Genomic DNA, 12,579 nt, shown 5'->3' on the forward strand with positions numbered 1-12,579 from the left:
AACCAGCAGAAAGAAATCTAGAAGTCCTCAATGAGTGACTCTCAGCAATTTGGACACATATGAGATGCCAAGGTCGTCAAAAATAATACAAACTTTGGTCTTAGAGTTGAGTCGAATGTTTCCTAGTATGGGTGTTCATTGTTATCAATATACAACCTATGATATCTGTGTGCATAGGATGCATGTTTCATGAAAAGCAACAGGCTTCAGTGTGCCTGATAGAAGCTTTAATAATTATGCCCTGCTATGGCTGAGGATGACTCCCGCTGGCTTGGATTGCTTCTGTTTAGGAACAGAAAGGCTTTTTTGCTTTCTGCCCCGCCCTTGGATCAAAAGAGCACTACAAGTACTTGAACTCCTATTAATAGTCCCTGCAAGCCCAGCATCAGCCTGCATGTGCCCCGTCCGAGTGCTTCTGAAATGACAGGGAGCTTTCAAACAGAACCGGGCCATGCATTTTTCCAATGCCGACTGTGCTGGCGCTGCTCTGCCCTGTCAAATGCATAATATTGAAAAGCCCAACTGGGCACCTATTTGCTAGAATGTTCTTGGCTGTTCTCCACCTGTCATGTCCCAAGATAGAATTTTCTCAGAGAAGCAAGACTATTCTTAGGTGCTTCCCGTGGTGAACATTAACCAAAAGATTGAAATCTCTGGAAACAGGTAAGGGCTGGGTAAAGAGAGAGGGTGTGTAAATTCCTTAGGAAGCTTCAAAAGAGCTGTTCTCCATACAGTGCTTTAGAAGTGACCGAGGTTGCTACTGCAGAAACAAGCTTTCCATGGGAGCTGACATTTCTAGGACCAGGCATGAATGGGTGTTTCGCAGTCCAATAAGAGACACTTAACTCCCTAAAGGATGCTTTTCTGTATGAGTGTTATACATGTATGTGCACACCTGGGTGTGTGTGTGTGTGTGCGTGCATGCATATGTGTACTTGTGTGTATGTCTTGTCTATGGTTGCTTGCATGCCTATATGGAGGCCAGAACCTGACACCAATGTACCCTCCTTTAATTCTCCACTTTATACTTTTGAGATGGTTTCTTTCACTCACCCTGGAGTTCCCTGATTTGGCCTGCTTAGCTGAACAGCAGACCGTGGGGATCCCCTAAAGTGCAGGGATCGTAGGCATGTATGGCATGCCTGGCTTTAGGTTCCAGAGCTTAGAAGGCAGGAACTTCACCCACTGAGCCATCATCCCTGATCCCTAGGCAAAGCTTTTCTAAGTGCTCAGAGCACATGCTACAACAGCCAGCCCCAAGGCAGCAGAAAAAGAGTCAGAATGACTCGTCATCCGTTCCTGGTTCCAGGGTCCCCAAAACTGGAAAAACTCAGTCGTGGGTTTGCCCTGACGGTGCTTTATTCCCTTTTCAGTTCTTCTCTTTGAAACAGCCACTGACTTGGCAGGTTGCAAGGTACTTCAATCTGATCATAGCTCATGCATCTCCAAGTCCCACTTACACACGATCTCAGACTCCCAAGCCTTCTCAGAGTCCCAGCCTGCATGCCAGTCCCCAGCATGGACAGAAAGAAGTGGACTTGATAGGTTAAAAAATAACAAGAACAGGAAACCAAGTTAGGGAGGTTAGCAAAGGAAGGTAGATCTGGGAGGACACAGGTGTGTGTGTGTGTGTGTGTGTGTGTGTGTGTCTGTGTGTGTGTGAAGATGATCAAAATACATTATATGAATTTCTCCAAGAATAGTTAATAATGGAAAATTCTAGAAGTGAATAATGATGTTATTTTATGCCAACACTGTACTCATTGTTAATTGCAGGTATGTCCTTTCTTCTTCAAGCCATTTTTAGCAATCATCCTGACAGGAAGACTTTCCCTAACTGAGCGAGAATTTATTTTCCAGTATATACTCAGATATTCTGCAGATAGTTTATTTTGTGGAAACAGATAAGTCCAAAGTAGCTACACTCATTCATTGGACAGAGGTGAGAATTGACTCATATATGCAATTGTGTCATTTCATTCTTTTTTAAAAATGCTTTATTTATTTATTTTTATTTCTTGTGCATTAGTGTTTTGTCTGCATGTGCCTCTGTGTGGAGGTGTCAGACCCCTGGAATCGGAGTTACACTGGGTGCTGGGAATTGATCCCAGGTCCTCTAGAAGATCAGCCAGTGCTCTATGACCACTGGGCCATCTCTCTCTTCCCTCATGTCATTTTCTTTAGATGAGAGACTGGAGAGACGTCTCGGAGGTTAAAAGTACAACTTGTTCTTGAGAATGAGCAAAGTTTGGTTCTCAGCTGCTGTGCTTGGAGGCTCATAGATGAGTGTGATTCTAGCTTCATGGGATCTAGTGCTCTCTTCTGGACTCCACAGACACTGCACTCACGGGCACCCACACACACACACACACACACACACACACACACACACACACTCATAAATACACATAAGTGCTAAAAAGAGAGAAAAAGATTTATGAACTGAACATCATGGTAATTCTGGCTACTATGATGTCCTGAGGGCCTAAAAGATTTTGAATTTGAATCATGAATAACATTCTAATTGTATAAACTTTATTGTAATATAATGGTGAAGTGATTTGTGTAAGGAAAATATAGACATTAAGTCAAATATGTACTTTCTTGGTCATGAGTTAGTTGTTTCAGGAGAAAAATATCGGACATGAAGTCACAACAATAAACTATTTAAAAATACTCCTGCAGTAGCAAATGGATGGACCTGGAGGGCATCATCCTGAGTAAGGTAACCCAATCACAAAAGAACTCCCACAATATGTACTCAATGGTAAGTGGATATTAGCCCAGAAACTTAGAATACCCAAGATATAAGATACAATTTGCTAAACACATGAAACTCAAGAAGAACAAAGACCAAAGTGTGGACACTTTGCCCCTTCTTAGATTTGGGAACAAAACACCCATGGAAGGAGTTACAGAGACAAAATTTGGAGCTAAGATGAAAGGATGGACCATCTAGAGACTGCCATATCCGGGGATCCATCCCCTAATCAGCTTCCAAATGCTGATGCCATTGCATACACTAGCAAGATTTTGCTGAAAGGACCCAGATATAGCTGTCTCTTGTGAGACTATGCCGGGGCCTAGCAAACACAGAAGTGGATGCTCACAGTCAGCTATTGGATGGATCACAGGGCCCCCAATGNANGAGCTAGAGAAAGTACCCAAGGAGCTAAAGGGGTCTGCAACCCTATAGGTGGAACAACAATATGAACTAACCAGTACCCCCAGAGCTCGAGTCTCTAGCTGCATATGAATCAGAAGATGGCCTAGTCGGCCATCACTGTAAAGAGAGGCCCATTGGTTGTGCAAACTCTATATGCTTCAGTACAGGGGAACGCCAGGGCCAAGAAGTGGGAGTGGGTGGGTGGGGGAGTGGGTGGGTGAGCATGTGGGGGACTTTTGGGATAGCATATGAAATGTAAATGAAATAAATACCCAATTAAAAAAAAAAAGAAGTCAGAACTTCAAGCTTAAAGAAGTCAAAGCTTAAAATGAGAATTAAATCTCTGAAATTCCTTAGGTTTCCCAAACATTAGCACGATCAACCATTGATCTTGGAAAAATTTCAACAAAGAAGTTCCCAATCTACCTCAAAAAGGGGCTTAGAAAGACCTTCAAACTGAAGATATGAAACAAACAGCTTGAGCAGAACCTTAGAAGGACCTTAAATCTGGAGATCCACAGCAAAATCTACAGTTTTCTATATTAACTCCAGAGCCCCTGGTTTCAGCATCTGGTAAGAGATCTTAAAACAAAAACAAACCGTGTAATCCCACAGCAAGGACTACGTACAACACACACTTGTCTCTAGATCCTTAATTCTGGTGTCATTTATTTAAGGGACGTGTTAGAGATGGCCTTAGAAAAATGACACACCAGGGTTTCAATTATTGTTATTTAATTATATTTCTATCATATAGTTATCTGTTTCTTTTACTTTGTGTAGGGTTGGAGATGAAAGCCAGGGCACTGTGTATGTCAGGCAGGTTCTTTATCACCGAGTCACATTCTAGACCCTGTTTTCTCCTTATTTCATTCATTCATTCATTCATTCATTCATTCATTCACTTTACACCTCTCCACCCTATCCTCCTAGTACCACCCTCCAACTCCCTTTCCCCTCCTCTGAGGAGAAGGGAAGGAACCCCCTCGGGTACCAGCCCATCCTGGAATATCAAGTCTCATCAGATATGCACACCCTCAAAGCCAAACATACAGAACTCACGGAGTTTTGTAGAAGAGTTGGGAGAAGGAGAGAGGGAGTCAGAGGGGTCAAGGGTATCACAAGAAAACCTATAGAACCAACTAACCTGGGCCCGTGGTGGCCCACAAACGCTAACCCACCAACCAATGAGCATGCATGTACTCTATCTTTTTAACTGTAACATTTCTAAACATTTCATAGTCTGAAGTCTATCTTCTAGTTGAAGTGGCCACATGTGCTCACAGGCCACCAAAGCAGGATTTTGTGTCTGGCTAAAGGTACAAAGTGAGATCACTGTCCCCCAACTCTTCTGAGTTGCCTTGGATCCTGGGAACAGCAAAGACTCCCAGGATGGAACATTCTACTCTCAGATGAAGGCAACTGTCCATGACAATGAGCCTGCTTTATTGGCATGTAGATGTGCTTGTCCCTGTAGGGGTCAGAAGGGGGTGCCTGATACCCTGGAGCTGAAGTGTGGGTGGTTGTGAAACACACAGTGTGGGTGCTTAGAACTGGTTTTGGTTCCTCTGCAATGGCAGTTTGCTCTCTAAACCACTGAGCAATCTTTCGAGCCCTGGATTCTGATTTTAAAAATAATAATAAATGAATGGGAAGATGTGTCTCTTATTTGTAACTTTTCAGCTATGGCAAGCACATGTAGCTAGATCAGCAAGTAGCAGGGGTAAGGACAGGAAAGAGATGCGGGCCATGAGCTCTGCACCACACAGAGACATATGGAAATGGGTATGCTCTAGAACATGGTCAACTAAAACATTTTTCTGTTTGAAGGAAAAGCCAAGCAGGACAGAGCTACGCTGTGGTCACAGTGACCTCCACCATGGTGGCACAGGATGATAAGCTTGTGCCAGGTTGATTTTACAGTATTGTTCTCTGTCCCATCAGTGGGTATATGCCTGGGCTACTTTGTCCTTCTGTTCTAGAATGACCACCCTGTCATTACACATAGCAATATAAATGTCCAATGAGTACCTGCTTCATGAATTATGACAATATGTCTGTCTTAGTTCAAAATACTTGTCTTCATCGAGGGTCATTGAAGCAAATTTGTGTAGCCCATCATTCTGTCCACAGACTCATCAGGATTTTTCACTGAGAAACACTTCCGGAGTTGTGTAACCACTGTGCCAACATCCCAGAAAGTCTCTACTGCTTGTTTAAAAACATTACTTTGATTGTACTATAGTTGCAACTTTACCATTCTTTTTGAAGTAGGATTGGAGTAGGTTTCAAATCTGGATATTCTTTCTTTTTTCTTTTCTTTTTACTTCATTAAAGAACTTGATTATAAGTTTCTCCTTGTGCCTCTCTCTGCCAATGGTATTGATGATGGTATTAATGATGATTGTCAGATTCATGAATTCAGTTAAGAGTTAAAAAGTGACCATATTCTGAACTGTAGAGATAGCTCAGTGATTAAGAGTGCATGCTCTCTTCCAGAGGACCAGGGTTTGGGTCCAAGCACCCATGTTGGATAAAATACAAGCACCTGCAATTCCAACACCAGGTAATCTGATACCCTCTTCTGGAATAAACACACACACACACACACAAATACACACTGATGATACTCTAATTTTACCATATTTGACCAGTTAATAATAAACTTCTAAATGATCACAATTTTTCTCCAGTTACTTATATAGCCTCAGGTATAATTTGCAAAAGAAAGTATTTTTCTCTATTTGCTAACTTTTAGATTTATATTACCAGCATTCTACAAAAATTACTAATTTTATTGCATTGTCATTATAAAGCCATGGATACTTTAACATATCTTATGTGTTCCTATTAGCTGTGAATTTTCAGTTTGACTTCCAGATTGTTCTATTATGGGTCTGGGGTGACAGCTTAGTTGGTAAAGTGATTTCTTTGCAAGCATGCAGACATGACTTTAGCCCTCAATAACTCTGAGAAAATACTTGTCCAGAGTGATGGTGAGGGCTTGCGATTCCAGCCCCAGGAAAGCAGAGACACGAAGGTACCTGGGCATCCTTTTCCAGCCCTCTCAGGCTCAGCAGAAAGTTTTAGGTGCAACAAGAGACTATATATTCAACAAAACAAAACAAAAAACTAGATAGAAGGTGCCCGATGAATGACTTGAAAGGCTTACTCTGGCCTCTTAAGCACATAAGTGCAATTGAACACACACACACACACACACACACACACACACACACACACACACACACACACACCACAGTTGCACTGGTACTATCAAAAGCCTATCTAAGGTGATTTTGTTATTTTGACTGAGCCAGTGGTTCCAGCTTCCTGGATGCCTGGGACAAGAAGATATCCACCCTGGGCATCTCTTTTTCTCTAAGAACTGGTTTTTAAAAATGTTTATTTTTTAAGGATAATTGATCTACGTCTCTGAATGCTTGTAGTGCTTGCAGCTACAGAATTGGTAGCCTTGTATGAGCAAGATTGCTCGTAAGCTAAAGACGGGAGCAAAAACAACAGGAGGATAAAGATGACGGACATTCCCCAGAGTCATTTACCCCGTGAGAGCATGTGGAAAGTCTGCAGGGTGAAGGAATTTGCCATCTGAAAACTTGCTGAAATAGAAATGACATTTGGCCAGTTGTACCTTTCTGTAATAGTCTCCATGTGCTGTTAAAAAAATGTTTCTTTGATGAGGAGTGAGCTACACTTGTCTGTTGTCATAGGATACGAGTTAAAACCTGACCATGGGTTGCCAGACCCCAATTGATATATTTAGCAATGCAACTGGTATCTCATGAGACTCAGGGAACATTGCAGGAGAAGAGGCAGAAAGAAGGTAAGAGCCGGAGACCAGGACACCTGTTGTTAGATAGTGCCTTCTCTATATGACAGGGACGTTGTATCCATAAAATGTCAACAATACGATTGCCTGAACAGGACCTACACAATGACTACACAGGCTGGTATGTCAAAGGGAGAGGGTAAACATCATAAGGTCACAGCCCTAGATGAGCTCCAGGAAATCAGTGGGTGTGGAGAAAAGGAGTTAGTCTTCAACAGGGGCAAGCTCCTGGATAGATTACCCAAACCCAGGAAGTGTGTGAGTGTGTGTGTGTGTGTGTGTGTGTGTGTGAATAATAATTAAAGAAGAGGCCATGAATTTGAGAGCAAGTTGGAGGTCATAGGAGGACTTGACGTCAGGAGAATAAGGGGTAAAAATGATATAAATACAGTACTTGTGAAGCATTCTTAAAAAATAAAAACAAAATAAACCAATTTGGATCCACAACAGCTAGAATCAATTTTCCCACATTACACTATAAAGCCTAAGAGTGGATATACTTTATATCAAATGAAATAGAGTGTGGTTTGTAAAGGATCTACGAAAATTGATGCTTCATATAGCATCTCCTGCTCGTTCCTGTCTCCCCTCCCCGTGTAAAGGGAGCCATACCAAGCTAATATTTGAGCTTATTTCATTTCACTCCTCTATGTAATCCCCTTCTTTCAATTTTATTACAAGATCACTTTCCCTAAAATGAACGTAAATGCTTTGTGTGATACAATTGTAGTATTTTAAAATTTTAAATATAGGATTTAGTAGCAAAATAGAATTAATAAGATTTGGGGCTGAGGTTAGAAAAGTGTTTGCTTTGTAAGCATGGTGACCTGAGTTATATCTTCAGGGCTACTGTACAGTGTCAGGTGTGACTGAATATATTTGTATATTCAGCCCTGGGGGTGGGGTAGGGGCAGAGGCAGGTGGATACACAGGGTGTTTAGTAGCCAGCAGCCTAGTCTACTCATTGAACTCAGCAGGGGAAGAGCCTATTTCAAGGTAGGGGCAGATGCTGTACACATGTTCACAGGTACATGCATATACAAAATAGTTTTCTATAGGACTCCAACTTTAAAATGAGCAATAATGATAATGATCATCAGAAACCATTGCCTTAGCTCCTTACTTTGGAAGGTTTTTTAAAAAAATGTATTCATGGTTTATTCATATTTCTGAAAATTCTATATGAATATATGTAATCCTACAACTTTATATCCCTACATAAAATCAGAAACATAGGACATAAAATTCCGAGAGAAAGAAAAGTTACAGCCAATTGTTATTTTGGATCTCCTCTGTACCTCTCCTGCCCTGGGAGCCTCTTCCTACTGGGCATCCTCTGTAGAGGTGTCTCTCTGCAACAACCCTGTCTCTACCTTGGCTCAAGGGTTTTTGAGGCACACTGTGTAGCCTGTTTGGGCCCCTTGAGGGGGCAGGATGATTAAATCACCCAGAAACAGAAGAAAAATATGATATGGTCCTGTGATCTAGTTGTGGAATAAAATGACACTTAGTGGTGCTATGTGCTGGGAAAATGTCATTTTACAGAATGTTGACCATACTGAAGTGACATCTGATCCTATACTAGGATAAAGTTGGGCCAGTCTCAGCTCAAGAGAGCTGGCCCTGCCCCTTGCCAGCTGTAGCACTCAGGAGAGTAGGCCCCACACCTTGACAGTAGAGTGAGCATTGGTGGTGGTATGGTGTAGGTGAGTTGGGCCTGAGAGCATAAGAGCAGGAGAGTTGACTTTGTGCCTTGCCACATTGGGTGAGACAGCTGGGGCAGTGCTGGACAGTTGGCCCTGGAGGTGCAGATGCAGATGCAGGATAACTACAAGGCTGACCATCCTAGCTCCCACCCAGGTCCAGATCCAGGGCTCTGAGTTGGCCCACGCTATCTTCTACCTCATCTATGAATTGCTAGAGCAAGTGAAAGGGCTGGTCCTGCAGATCCAAAGCTGCAGGATTTCCATAACTCAGGGCAACAACAGGATATCTAAAATGAGTCCCTCTGAGGATCCAGTATTAATGATATAGCAGAAGCCAGAGGCCTTGAATCAGGCCAGTGACTCATTGCAATGAACATTGGCAAGTAAAGATGTGTGGACAAAAGAGTGTACTGTGGGACTCACTGCGTCACACTACAGATTTCACAACAAGATTTTTTTTATGCTTTGTTTTAATTTTTGTTTTTTATTTTCTTTTTGGTGGATGGGGATGGGGAGGTAAGTGGGATTAGGGTATGTGATGTGAAATTCACAAAGAAGCAATAAAAAGTTTTTTTTTTAAATGTTGGCCCAATTAAACAAATAAAAGAAGATATTGTATATGATTGTGTGTTACATGTTTTCCTATGTGTGTGTGCGTGTATGTGTAGGTATGCATGTGTGTAGGGTCCTGACAATAGACTCACCTATCAGTGCTCAGTCCCTGTTCAACAGAGCTAAAACTAAACAAGTATCCTAGGCTATTCTGCCACCTATCTCAGTCTCCCCAGCACGGGAATTAGAAATTTATGTCACCATGCCTGGTTCCTATGTGGGTCTTCAAGGACTGAACTGAGGTCTCCATGTTGTTGAGGCGAGCGTTTTAGGGACCAAGCTATTGCTGAAACACCCTCTACATTTCAAAAAGTTCATGTGAGTCTTTGAGCTTCATTAGCAGGTAGGTGTGAGGCATGCCAGATGCTAACCTATGGAGGAAAGTCTTCTCCTTAGGCCAGCTGTGCTCAATACCACTCCAATGTCAGGAGACCTTTCTAGACTCAGAGACTCCTCTGAATCACAGCTAAATTGTGTAAAAAATAGTGTTTGCATCAAATTATTTACGTTTACACTTCTATTTAGAACTCATGAAGCAGTTTGATATATATTTTAAAATGCAACATGCCTATAACATTAACAATTGGGAGAAGGCCAAAGCAGGGGATTTCAGTTTGGGGCCAGTCTTGGTTACATGAGGGAACCCTGTTTGAAAAAAACAAAACTATCGTAAGCACATATGCCTAACTGGTGGTTAATTCCCCTGTTTGGGGTCACTCTTCCTCTGCCAAACCATCAAGGCCAGCCATAAGGATTTCTAAGTACTTCTGCCGCAACAATCTTAATGGCTATTTATAGACCATAAATGGTTGGCAAAAGACACATTTGAGTCGGAACCAAAATTAAAATGTTTTAAATGATCTAAATGCTGCCAGATATTCCAGAAAAGAGAAAATTGTACTAGAAAATGTTCACAGTTTCCAGAAACCATTCACACTCCCCCTGTCCCCCCTCCCGCCCCTTGCTTCCACTCACTGGAAGCACGGTGAATACAGATTACTACTGTCCTCAGGAGGATCCTAAATCCTTCATAGAAATAGTCACGATGTCCGAACACAGGATCCAACTGGATCCTGGAGAAGATGGAGTGTGTTCGAGTGCCTGGGATGGCATGCCATGGAAGTCTCTTCCCCTCATTCATTTCTTTGATGTCATTGTCCTCTGCCTGTTCGTGTCCTCTCAGCTGACACCATACACAAGGGATGTCTAAATCTCTGTTTTTAGCTTCTACACTTTCTCAACAAATGTTCACTCTGTGTACATGTGAGGACTCACGCCACCTTGTAGAAAGGGAGGAAGGCCTGAATGAGTTATGTCCTAAGTAAATGTATATTTGTTGACACAGCTTTGTCAAAGACCCCATAGTCCCAGACTCAGAGGGCTGGCAAAACTTCCTTAGGAGACCCAGTGCAAGTGTTGATAGTGTGCCCAGAAAATGCCTACCAGAGCTTTCTCCCCCAGACATTTATGCCTGGAAGATTGTTTCTATACAGAACTGCTCCTAAAGAGATTAGCTCAATCATGTTTCCTCAGACCAACTGTAAACCATACACTCCACCTCTTTGGTTATCTGCATGTAACAACTCCACCACTGTGTTCAGTGGTGTGAAATAAATGTGCAGCATGGAATTGTTTCATTGGTCTTTGTTAATGGATCTTCCCTCTATAAGAACACCTGCCCTTTCCTCACCAGCTGCCATGTACTTGAGAAGGTTAAGATCTAGCTATGTTCTAGGTGCATGAGTGTATGCATGTGCCTGCATGTATGCTTGTGTACTGTGTACATGCAGTGCTCACAGAAGCCAGAAGAGGGCACTGCAATCTTTGGAAACTGAGTTACAGATGGTTGTCAGTGGGTGCTAAGAACCAAACCTGGGTCCTCTGGAAGAACATCCAGTGCTGGGAACTGTTTAAGTTAACTCTCTAGCCCCCTCTATTTGATTTTTTAAGTAATTAGCTTGTGCTCCAGTTTGATTTTGAAAATACTGATACATACCTTCTCTGTATCTTCTATGTAATAAACCTGACTAGACCCTTCCAGTGGCTGTTGGAGTCTTTCACTGTTTCTTTATCCAAGCACTGCACTGTCATTCAGCTAACCAAGATGAATTCTCATACTGAAACCCAATTGGCTCACTTCATACTTACCATATGAACCTGATACTTGTTTTTTCTTTAAATTCTTTTATTTATTTACATTGCAAATGTTGGCTCTTTCTTCACCCCTTCCCCCTCTCCTTTGCCTCTGAGAGGGTCCTCCCCCATCAAACCATCCCTCCATACACTTATTCCCCTTCCTTTGGGTATCGAGTCTCTACAATATTAGACACATCCTTTCCTACTGAGGTCAGACATGGAAGTTCTCTGCTACATATGTGTCAGGGACCATGGATCAGCCCATGTATGCTCTTTGGTTGGTAGCTTAGTCTCTGGGAGCTCCCAGGAGTCTGGGTTAGTTGACACTGTTGGTCTTCCTATGGGGTTGCCATTCCTTTCAGTTCCTTCAATCCTTCCCTTAGTTCTTCCATAGGAGTCCATGACCTTAGTCCAATGTTTGGCTATAAGCATCTGTATCTGTCTCAGTCAGGTGCTGGTAGAACCTCTCAGAGGACAGCCATTCTAGGCTTCTGGCTGCAAGTACATCATAGCATCAGTAATAGTGTCAGGGTTTGGTGACTGCATATGGGAGGGATCTCAAGATGGGCCAGTCACTACATGGCCTGTGCCTGATGCTCTCTATTTCATTTTTCTCTTTTTGTGATGATCTTTTCTATCTACTGTACTGCTGGGCCACATTTTCAACTGTTGGTACCTCATATATTGTTCTAGACTATTTGGTATTCCCAGCTGACTAGGACTTAGATGGCATGGTTGAGGAGCGCTCAATCTTTCCTTGCAGCTCTGATCAACACAAAACAGACTCTGTTATTTTGTGCCTTTATCTGCTTTGTCCTTATTTTGGCTTTTTTAAAAAAGAAAGACAAGAATATGAAATTGGAAAAGTAGGGCAATGGGGCAGCATCTGGGAAGAGTTTTGAGAGAGAAGATATGATCAACATACATTGTATGCAATTATCAAAAACATTAAAAACTGCAGAGAAAGTAATCTGCCATTATTTCCCTTGATCTTCGGGGTCTTGGTGCTACTGCTGGAGTTCTCCAGAACGAGAACCTGCATCTCATCTCCTGTGGGCATTCTGGCCTCTTCTTAGTCTTTCCTCTAAGTTCAAGCACCTATGACTGCT

This window comes from Mus caroli, chromosome 13 (assembly GCF_900094665.2).
Source record: "Mus caroli chromosome 13, CAROLI_EIJ_v1.1, whole genome shotgun sequence".
NCBI lineage: Eukaryota > Metazoa > Chordata > Mammalia > Rodentia > Muridae > Mus > Mus caroli.